Consider the following 10,726-nt stretch of genomic DNA (forward strand, 5'->3'; position numbering starts at 1 on the left):
TTGCGGGGGTTGAGCTCTGGCTCTTTGGTCCCGCCTTTCAACTGTGTGTGTGTGTGTGTGTGTGTGTGTATGTGTGTGTGTGTGTGTGTGTGTGTGTGTGTGCGTATATTGCAACACTGTATACGCTATAACATCTCATTCTGTGTATTAGTCTACATCACTATTGCCCATAACTACCACCACTTCTACAACACTGCAACAAACATTATCCCCCTGACACTACCACCACAACTACCACCACTAATTCAACTAACACTACACTCTCTCCTGCTCTCTGCCTATCCACCAATCTCGCTCTCTCTGCATCTCTCTCTCTCTCTCTCTCTCTCTCTCTCTCTCTCTCTCTCTCTCTCTCTCTCTCTCTCTCTCTCTCTCTCTCTCTCTCTCTCTCTCTCTCTCTCTCCCCCCTCCATCTCCACCAATAGCCTCGCCCAGACCGCCAGCAGCAGCAACAGCAACAGCAACAGCAGCAGCAGCAGCAGCAGCAACAGCAGCAGCAACAGCTGACTACCTGCTCTGCTCCTCAGGCAGGATACCAGAACCAAGGCTAGACATCTGTTGCTTGAAGCTGCCAGCACATCACTTAATTCCTTCTTTAATGACGAGGACGCGAGTCAGGTGGTCAGCTGCTATCAGGAGAAGGAGGAGGAGGATAAGGAGCAGCAGGAGGAGGATAAGGAGCAGCAGGAGGAGGATAAGGAGTAGCAGGAAGGGGAATTAAATAGCCAGATTAAAAGGGAAGAACGTAAGACATGCAGAGGCTAAGATAACTGATGCTGTAAATGAGGAAAAAAGATTTGAGATAGAAGGACTAGAATAAAAGAGACGAGATAGAAAAGGTGAAAATACTAAAATCTTTGTGTGTGAGAGAGAGAGAGAGAGAGAGAGAGAGAGAGAGAGAGAGAGAGAGAGAGAGAGAGAGAGAGAGAGAGAGAAAGAGAGAGAGAGAGAGAGAGAGAGAGAGAGAGAGAGAGAGAGAGAGAGAGAGAGAGAGAGAGAGAGAGAAGATGACACCCAATTATTCGCCTTCAGAACTGGGTGACGCGTTCGATAACACGATAGGATTAGACACCTTATCGCCTGATTAAGGATTGGAAGCCATTGACACACCCTGCGACATATTCCAGAGAGGAAACGCTAAGTGATAAATAGGTGTTCTAATAGCACTATTAATAGTGTAAGTGTTGCACTTGCAATGGGGTTCATTTATACTTTTGAGGCTACTTAAATGGGGGGTTACTTTCTGCTTCGATTGTTTGCCTTAGTTACTGGCGGTTAAGCATTGTAGTTTATTGTATATTGAACTCTTGGATTGTGTCACTACTGTTTCTACTTTCCTCTACTGTAGTATTCTGCATGGGGGTACTTTCTCATTGTAGCTCCTAGCCTTTATGGGGGTACTTTCTCATTGTAGCTTCTAGCCTTTATGGGGGTACTTTCTCATTGTAGCTCCTAGTCTTTATGGGGGTACTTTCCCATTGTAGCTCCTAGTCTTTATGGGGGGTACTTTCTCATTGTAGCTCCTAGTCTTTATGGGGGTACTTTCTCATTGTAGCTCCTAGTCTTTATGGGGGTACTTTCTCATTGTAGCTCCTAGCCTTTATGGGGGTACTTTCTCATTGTAGCTCCTAGTCTTTATGGGGGTACTTTCTCATTGTAGCTCCTAGCCTTTATGGGGGTACTTTCTCATTGTAGCTCCTAGCCTTTATGGGGGGTACTTTCTCATTGTAGCTCCTAGCCTTTATGGGGGTACTTTCCCATTGTAGCTCCTAGCCTTTATAGGGGTACTTTCCGGTTGCAGCTCCTACCCTTGATGGGGTACTTTCCCTCTGCCCAAAACTCTCCCACTCACATTAATCTCATATTATTGTCCCTAAACCACCCAACACAACTCATCACAACCATCGCTACCAACCACTCCAACTCTGCGAAAGTACCACCGATTATCGTTCTTGAAGCCCACCACATGGATCGGTCTGCACAGCGACGGGTCGACTTGCAGGTCGGCGTTCGATCCCCCGACGATCCAATTGGTTGGGCAGCATTCTCTCTCTCTCTCTATCCTGATATCCCAGGTCATATCCTGCCCTCATATCCCTTTCAAGTGCTATAAAACCATACTAGCTTAGCTCTGTCTCTAAGAAACTACTTTCCTCACTAAAACTGTCCTCTCACCACAACTGCTACTGTCCGTATCACTGTCCAGTAGCAGAGCAAGTTCCTATCCTAATTATCCACTATATCCGCTATCCTATGTCCTGTAACTACACCCCGGCTCCTATCCCGGCTACATTCAGCGCTGCGCCAGAGGCAGGATAGGGCTGGTCCGCTGCTGTCGCACCAGGAGCAGTGAACATGGCTCAAACACAACATTATAGGAAGTTTGGAGGATTGCCGACCCTCTGAAAAACTGGCCCGGTGATGGCAAGCGTTCGATCCTATCACGGTACGCCGTCTGCATGGCCTGTTCCTGCCTGGCTCTGGGAGCAGGATGGGTCCTTAGTGTGTTGGGTCTCTCTCTCTCTCTCTCTCTCTCTCTCTCTCTCTCTCTCTCTCTCTCTCTCTCTCTCTCTCTCTCTCTCTCTCTCTCTCTCTCTCTCTCTCTCTCTCTCTATCTCTCTCTCTTTCTCTCTCTCTTTCATAAGCAGGTTTCAGTAGGGTGTGAGGGGATGTGAGAGGGTGTGAGGGGGGTGTGAGGGGGGGTGTGAGAGTGGGGGAATGGGGTTAAAACAATGGGGTTAAGGGTCCTCTGGCCGAGCAAGGATGGGGAAGGAATCGTATTCTGATGTGATAATGACATGATGGGGCAGGCATATTGATATACTGCTGCGGTGGGTATATTTGTGTATGTTTTTCCGCCTGATTAGACCTGTGATATGTCCGAAAGGGTTATGTCTATTATGTTAGATCTATCGTCTATTTTTCTAACTGTCCAACCGCGGCTTGAAATAGATCTGTGGCGTATATCTTTGTCTCCCTTGAGTTATTCCTCGTTCGTTGCATTTCGGAGATTTCAATTGTATCTGTCTCGTTTAATTCGGTTTGTCAATTCAAGCTTGGCCAAGTCCGTTCTTCTGTGGGATTCGACGCCTCGGCTGTATGTGTATGTGTCTATATCTGCTTCTCCTCTCTCTATGTCCCCCTCTAGTGGCCTTGTTCTATGTCACGTCGATCACTTTCTTTATCGTGTCTGTGTTCGATTTATCTGTGTCGTTCGACGGCTTATAATTGATTGGGGGTCTAAAGCCTGTTAATTTTTTTTTTTTTTTTGTATACACTCGTTAAACTGGTGATTCTCTTGTGCCTTCAGGCAATTTCAGCTTGTTTCATGTGTCTTCCTTCATTTTCTTAATTCTTCGCTCGAAATCCTTTCGATATTTGTCTATCTTTATTATTTATTTTTTGCTGCTTTAATTTTATTTTGATATTTTTTTCTGTATTTCTCCTTTTGTTTTTTTAGTAATTCTTTTCTTCGAGGTCTCATCCTGTCCTTGTTTGCTTGTTTGGTGTTTGACCTTGTACTCACCTAATTGTGTTAGCGGAGGGGTTGAGCTCTGGCTCTTTGGTCCCGCCTCTCAAGTGTCAAACAACTGGTGCTACCCTGGGGGTGTTTGACATCTGTCAGGGGTGATAGACACCTGTTTTACACACCTGCTGTCCTCACCTTCATCACGTCCAGTGTGGGATCTGTTCCGTCATTTCCTGTCCCTTTCTGTCACTTTCTGTCCCTTCCTGGGACTTTCTGTCTCTTCCTGGCACTTCCTGTCACTTTCTGTCCCTGGTTCAGAGTCTCATGATTGCTATAAGAAAGTCTAATAGACGTCTAATAAATATATCAAGAATAAAGTTGTGGGGTTTTTCAGCTAATTGAAAATCCCAATAGTGTGGAGGTTGCCAAGCTGATTGGGCCAGATTTATCTCGAAATTAGGTAACACTTGAATATTCTGAATGAATTTAGGAAAACTGAAGGAATAATTAGGGAGAGAGAGAGAGAGAGAGAGAGAGAGAGAGAGAGAGAGAGAGAGAGAGAGAGAGAGAGAGAGAGAGAGATAGAGAGAGAGAGAGAGTTAGAGAGAGAGAGAGAAAGAGAGAGAGAGAGAGAGAAATTAAGATATTGTAGAGCATTATAAAACGTTTAAAGGAGGGGAAAAATGATAGAGGAATATGCTGACTAAATTATGTATGAATATGTATATTAGCATGGGTACATCTTGCACACATTCATACATACATGCATACAAATGTATGTATACATAAAATGTATTCGTAAAATATATATACATATTTACATGCATGTATGCATATGTATGCATACATATATATATGTATGGGAGTATGTATACATATATATTTCTCAATTCGGCAGAGCTCCTTGAAGCAATTGATAGTAATTACTCTCCCTCCCCCTTATTAACCTCCCATAATATCCCTCCCCATAATATCCCTCCCCATCCCCCCTCTCTATCGCCCCAGTACACCCCCTCCCCTTCTGTAGTTAGAACGTCATCTGGGTGTAATACCTTCAATTGTTCGCTTCCTCCTCCCCCTTCTTCCATCTCTCCTCCCTCTCTTCTTCCTCCTCCTCTCCCTCTTCCTCTCACAGCTCTCCAACCCCCCCCCCCCTCGCATCTCTTAATCTCCCTCACTCCCTTAGGAGGCCTGGTCGAGGACCGAGCCGCGGGAACGCTAAGCCCCGGAACCGTCTCAAGGTAACCCTCAAGGCAAGGTAACTCTCACCCCTCATCCTCCTGGCCACACAACAGCTGTTGTGTTAGGTTCAATACCGCAATGACCCCCTGGCAGCTTCCCTGGACCGCTGACTTGAGCATTACCTCTTACTCTCATCTCCGGAGGACTCTCTCTCTCTCTCTCTCTCTCTCTCTCTCTCTCTCTCTCTCTCTCTCTCTCTCTCTCTCTCTCTCTCTCTCTCTCTCTCTCTCTCTCAATACCCAATAGGCAAAATGCTTTTAGTCATTTTGAAACAAAAATTCCAATTGGTTTATTTGAATTAATATTATTATATTATATTTAGAACATGATTTATTGACTAGACCCACACTGACTGTACAAAAGAATTGGAGGCCGTCTGACCTCTTAAGCCAATGGTAAACTAGAGGTAAACTTTACCTTAACTAGTGGTAAAAGTACTGGATACACCAAGGGGCATGGAGTCCTATCTGTCTGTCTGGGTTCGAATCCTTCAGGGGTAAAGAGTTTTCTAATGCATGTATACATATATATATATATATATATATATATATATATATATATATATATATATATATATATATATATATATACACACATAGGGTGTAAGCTAGATACGTATAGATAGCTTCACCGAATTTTTGTCGAGTAATTGCTGTTAGAAACATGAAATATTGTAAAACAAATACGCTGGTCATCCCAAAATTGAGGAAAAAATTCTATCTGCCATACTATGGGATAAATCACGTGTTCATAACGTCATTATATATCATGTCCTCTGTCCAACGGCAGACCCACCTCCACGGTGTTGGGCCCACCGTTTAACGGGGGCCCTCACCACACTGCACCTACGTAGGGGCAACGGAGAGAGAGAGAGAGAGAGAGAGAGGCGGCACGGGTTCTTAGTGATTAGAGAGCAATTATAATAAGTGGGATAGATAAAGATAAAGAGAGACAGAGGGACAAGTAGACATACCAGGTGTTCTACCTAGTGTGTGTGTGTCATATTCATTAATATACATTATATAGATATATCTACATATATAAATGTATATAATACCCCCCCCGACCCTACTGGTCGACCGACACTACTCATAATGACCCCATCAGTTCGAACCCAGCAATAATATCCACCCTCTCATCTACACCCATAACCCCCCACCCCCCCTCATCTTCCCCCCCCCTTACCCCATTACCCCCTCCCTTCATCTCCCCCCCCCCCTTTCCCTTCCCCCTTACTCCCATCTCACCTGGCGGCCGCCCGTACACACCTGTTGTCTTTTTGCCACAACTACCACCACTACCACCACTACCTCTACAGGTGTGGGGGACACCTGTGGACCTGGGCCAAGCGTAGCCAGGCAGCCGTAGCGCTAATGATCGTGGGAAAAGAGAGAATGTTCAACCTCTTCTCCTCCCGTTCCTGATCTTTAACCGTTCTTCCTGTTCAAGAAGAACTCCTGAGGCTTGTTCCACACTCTTGAATTGTTCCAAATATCGTTCCCGTTGCGGATTTCTGAGTTCTCTCTCTTTCAGACCTCTGAGTTCTCTCTCTCTGGGACTCCTAAGTTCTCTCTCTCAGACTCCTGGGTTTTCTTTCTCTCTCTCTCTCTCTCTCTCTCTCTCTCTCTCTCTCTCTCTCTCTCTCTCTCTCTCTCTCTCTCTCTCTCTCTCTCTCTCAGACTCTTAAGGTCTGTTTTAGATTCATGAACTTCTCCAAATCCTCTGTTCCCGTTCAAGACAATTGAGTTCTGTTTCATAACCTTGGACTCTATTCCATAACCTTGGACTCTATTCCGGGTTAAGCTCTAAGAGCTTGGATAAGCTCTATGGCAAGTTGTTTATATGTCATCTACACTCTTCTGCTCTTTCTCCAGGCTTTCCAAGTCAAGAGCAGCTCTTTTCTAAGTACTTGAATTCTGCTCCAGCTCTTGCGTGTTCTTCTAACTCTTGAAATATGTTCTAAAGCGTTTTTCAGCTGTGAACATTAAACTCTTTTTTTCAGACACAAATGTCTCTCTTCTAATCAAACGACTGTTTGTTCCAAACACCAGCTTCTGTTGTTGTTTTTCCACAAAATTCCTGTTTCCAAACAGGAGCTGCACTGTTGTGTAGGTCTTTCTTGTCACTACTTCAAATATTGTCTTTGTAGCCCAGTCTTTTTTGCCTGCGGGTCTAATTAAATGCCTGTCCTTCTGTCTAGCTCAAAGTCGTGTCTCTGCAAACTTTTTAATATGGTACAAAATCTCTGTGATAATCCTTTGTTTCAGAGATTTACATAATTGCACTATATCTCTATATCAAATCTCTCTATATCTATATATAGAGAGAGAGCTTTGTCTTGTATGTCAAATTCTTACTTTCTTTCATATATATATTTTTTGCTTTGTTTGAGGTTTTTGTGGTGTGTTAGGACTTGTGTTTCAAGGTATTATGGCTATTTGAGATGTCAGCTTATATTCAGAGACTATTTTTTGGGGGGTAGGATTCTCTTTTTTTCCTTTAGACTACTGAATTCTTTTCCAGATCCACTTCAGTGGGGAGACACTGCTTCTATTCCAGAAGCAGAAGCAGAAGCACTGTTTAATTCAGTGGGGACAGTGCTTCTATTCCAGATCTACTTCAGGGGGGACATTGCTTCTATTCCAGATCTACTTCTGTGGGGGGACACTGTTTTTATCCCAGATCCACTTCAGTGGGGACACTACTTCTATTCCAGATCAACTTCTGTGGGGGGACACTGCTTCTATCCCAGACCCACTTCAGGGGAGAGACACTGCTTCCCTTCCACACCCACTTCAACACTTCTTCCCCTTCCACACCCAAGTTCCCTGCCTTAAACATTCGTTTTTTTGTGAAGAGGAACCTGTTTTCTCTGTGATAAACGTCTGCAGACAGCACCGCTGGAGGGAGTGTTTAATATGACGCTAATGGACTTGTGTGCGAGTCCTTCACAGTCAAGTCATTCATGTTTACATCTATGGGAATAAAACCTCGTAAAATGTTTGCTTCCTGTAGTAGCGAGTGTTAGGAGTCGTTGGGAGAAAAACGTGATATGATTGGCCTCTGGTTTTATCATTTTGGGAGATGATTGGTGTGAAGAAACTTGTATTTTCGTATTTCCTTGACCTCTTAAATTGCTGGATCACCCTGATGATCCTAGGATATATCCCTCATGGAAACACAAACCGAAACTGTCTCTATTTTCCGCTTGTTACAACTTGTAATAAAGTTGTTACATCTTGGCTTAACGTGTTTATGACGTATTAGAACGTTGTTACAACTTGCTATATTGGTTGTTATAACTGGTTAGGAGGTGTTAAAACTTGTTCGAACGTTGTAGCAACGTTGTAGTTTCCGGTGTGTGTTTGGCGGAATACAACCTTACCAGGCGGCATGATCTATCAAACTGTGACTTAATTGACACTATGCGCCTTGTTCCTTCAGTGTATTATGATGATTTTGAGACGGATCATCATTTAACTTCCTGTAGTTGGTATACAGGCGATGAGTCACAATAACGTGGCTAAATTATGTTGACCAGACCACACATTAGAAGGTGAAGGGACGACGACGTTTCGGTCCGTCCTGGACCATTCTCACAATCGACTTGAGAATGGTCCAGGACGGACCGAAACGTCGTCGTCCCTTCACCTTCTAGTTGGTAGTTTCTGGAATTTCGGTTCTTAAGCCTACGGGGATACTTTAAGGAGAAGTTTTGTTTTGTTTGAATACGAAGCTCAGTTTTTTGCTCGTCTTCAAGCAATTAAGGGCTATATTCACGAAGCAGTTACGCAAGCACTTACGAACCTGTACATCTTTTCTCAATCTTTGGCGGCGTTGTTTACAACTATTAAACAGTTTAATGAGCTCTGAAGTACCAGGAGGCTGTTTATAACAGTAACAACAGTTGACTGGCAAGTTTTCATGCTTGTAAACTGTTTAATTAATGCAGCCAAAGCCGTCAAAGATTGAGGAAAGATGTACACGTTCGTAAGTGCTTGCGTAACTGCTTCGTGAATCTGGCCCCAGTTTTCTAAAGGCTAAAACAACTACCTGATCACCTGATAAACGCCTTTTTCTTAGTCGTTTTGGGGGAAAACATCTAAAGATAACATTAAGACTATGATCTACCAGATTATTATTATTTACATGCTACTGGATGGATTAATGTGATAGAAATTGATTATCCTTCATTCTTTATAGTGTTGAAATTTACTCATTTCTGTTAAGTGAGTTTCTCGTTCTGAATCATATAATAAAGATTAGATTTGTAGTGTTATTTAGTGTATGTTAGTGGTGTGTGTGTGTGTGTGTGTGTGTGTGTGTGTGTGTGTGTGTGTGTGTGTGTGTGTGTGTGTGTGTGTGTGTGTGTGTGTGTGTTTGTGTGTGTGTGTGTGTGTGTGTGTGTGTGTGTGTGTGTGTGTGTGTGTGTGTGTGTGTGTGTGTGTTTGTGTGTGTGTGTGTGTGTGTGTGTGTGTGTGTGTGTGTGTGTGTGTGTGTGTGTTTGTGTGTGTGTGTGTGTGTGTGTGTGTGTGTGTGTGTGTGTGTGTGTGTGTGTGTGTGTGTGTGTGTGTGTGTTTGTGTGTGTGTGTGTCTGTGTGTGTGTGTGTGTGTGTGTGTGTGTGTGTGTGTGTGTGTGTGTGTGTGTTTGTGTGTGTAATTACCTAAGTGTAATTACCTAAGTGTAGTTACAGGATGAGAGCTACGCTCGTGGCGTCCCGTCTTCCCAGTACTCTTTGTCATATAACCATATTTGTGTGTGTATGTGTGTGTGTGTGTGTGTGTGTGTGTGTGTGTGTGTGTGTGTGTGGATTAAGCTGGTCAGAATAACCTCCACGTTTTGTAACGGAGCTTTCAAACTGTGTCATAAAACAGCTTAGTAATAGGATATCCTGAAAGTAATAATATATTGGAGAACATCATGAACAACCCTTTATAAATGTTCTTCATGTTGTGCAGAACAGGACGAGGCAGGTGGACCAGTGAAATGATCAGCTTAACTTTAGAGAGAACATTCTGTTCACCCTTACCCCTGTTCTCACATAATTGTACCATTTGTTCATTAGACTTAAGAACGTTGCTATATTATTGGAACATTGGCCTTGCCATATCAATTCTCCACTGCACAGAGGTAGATATATGGAGAGTCTACTATTCTACTCACACTAGAACCTATAGAATCTACTCCTCCAGTGCACGTAGTAGATTCTAAGACGTCTACTCCTCTACGTTAAGAGGTTTTAATCCTCTCTGCTCCCTACGATCCGTAGAATGGATAGTTCAATAAGTTCCGATTCTTTATACAAATTGTATAGCGGTTTTGTTAGTGAGATGTGACTACAATAACTGTATTTTCTACCCTATTGTATTTTTATACGTTTGAGGCAAATTTTGTCACAAATATAATTATCACATTATATGGTTGAGGATTATCATGGGAATTTTATTATATTTGGGTATTTATAGAGAATTATTCAGGGGGTATATAGGGGTTATTTTATTATTTACTGATTTTATTATTTATAATATTTCATTGTATTGTTTCATGAGTTTTATGAGAATGAGAATGTTTCATGTTTCATGAGAATGAGAATGTTTCATGTTTCATGAGAATGAGAATGAGAATGTTTCATGAGAATGTTTTATGTTTCATGAGAATGAGAATGTTTCATGTTTCATGAGAATGAGAATGTTTCATGTTTCATGAGAATGAGAATGTTTCATGTTTCATGAGAATGTTTTATGTTTCATGAGAATGAGAATGTTTCATGTTTCATGAGAATGAGAATGTTTCATGTTTCATGAGAATGAGAATGTTTCATGTTTCATGAGAATGAGAATGTTTCATGTTTCATGAGAATGAGTTTTCTGTGAGGTATTAGTGTCAAAAAATGAGGCATAAGAATGTACTTTGTCCTTCATATGTTATCTGAAGGCAATATAGGTGTAATATATTGAACTATATGAATCAGAATTTTGGGTTTTCTGTCGTATATAATGGTGCAAGTTTTTGGC

The 10,726-nt window shown here is 42.6% G+C and overlaps 1 protein-coding gene across 1 annotated transcript in view; it reads right to left on the reverse strand.

Annotated features, from left to right (window-relative positions):
* Nucleotides 1-10,726, reverse strand: part of LOC138364732 (anti-sigma-I factor RsgI-like) — a 39,508-nt gene that overhangs the window by 821 nt on the left and 27,961 nt on the right. The window lies entirely within an intron of this gene.

Source organism: Procambarus clarkii, chromosome 14 (assembly GCF_040958095.1).
Source record: "Procambarus clarkii isolate CNS0578487 chromosome 14, FALCON_Pclarkii_2.0, whole genome shotgun sequence".
NCBI lineage: Eukaryota > Metazoa > Arthropoda > Malacostraca > Decapoda > Cambaridae > Procambarus > Procambarus clarkii.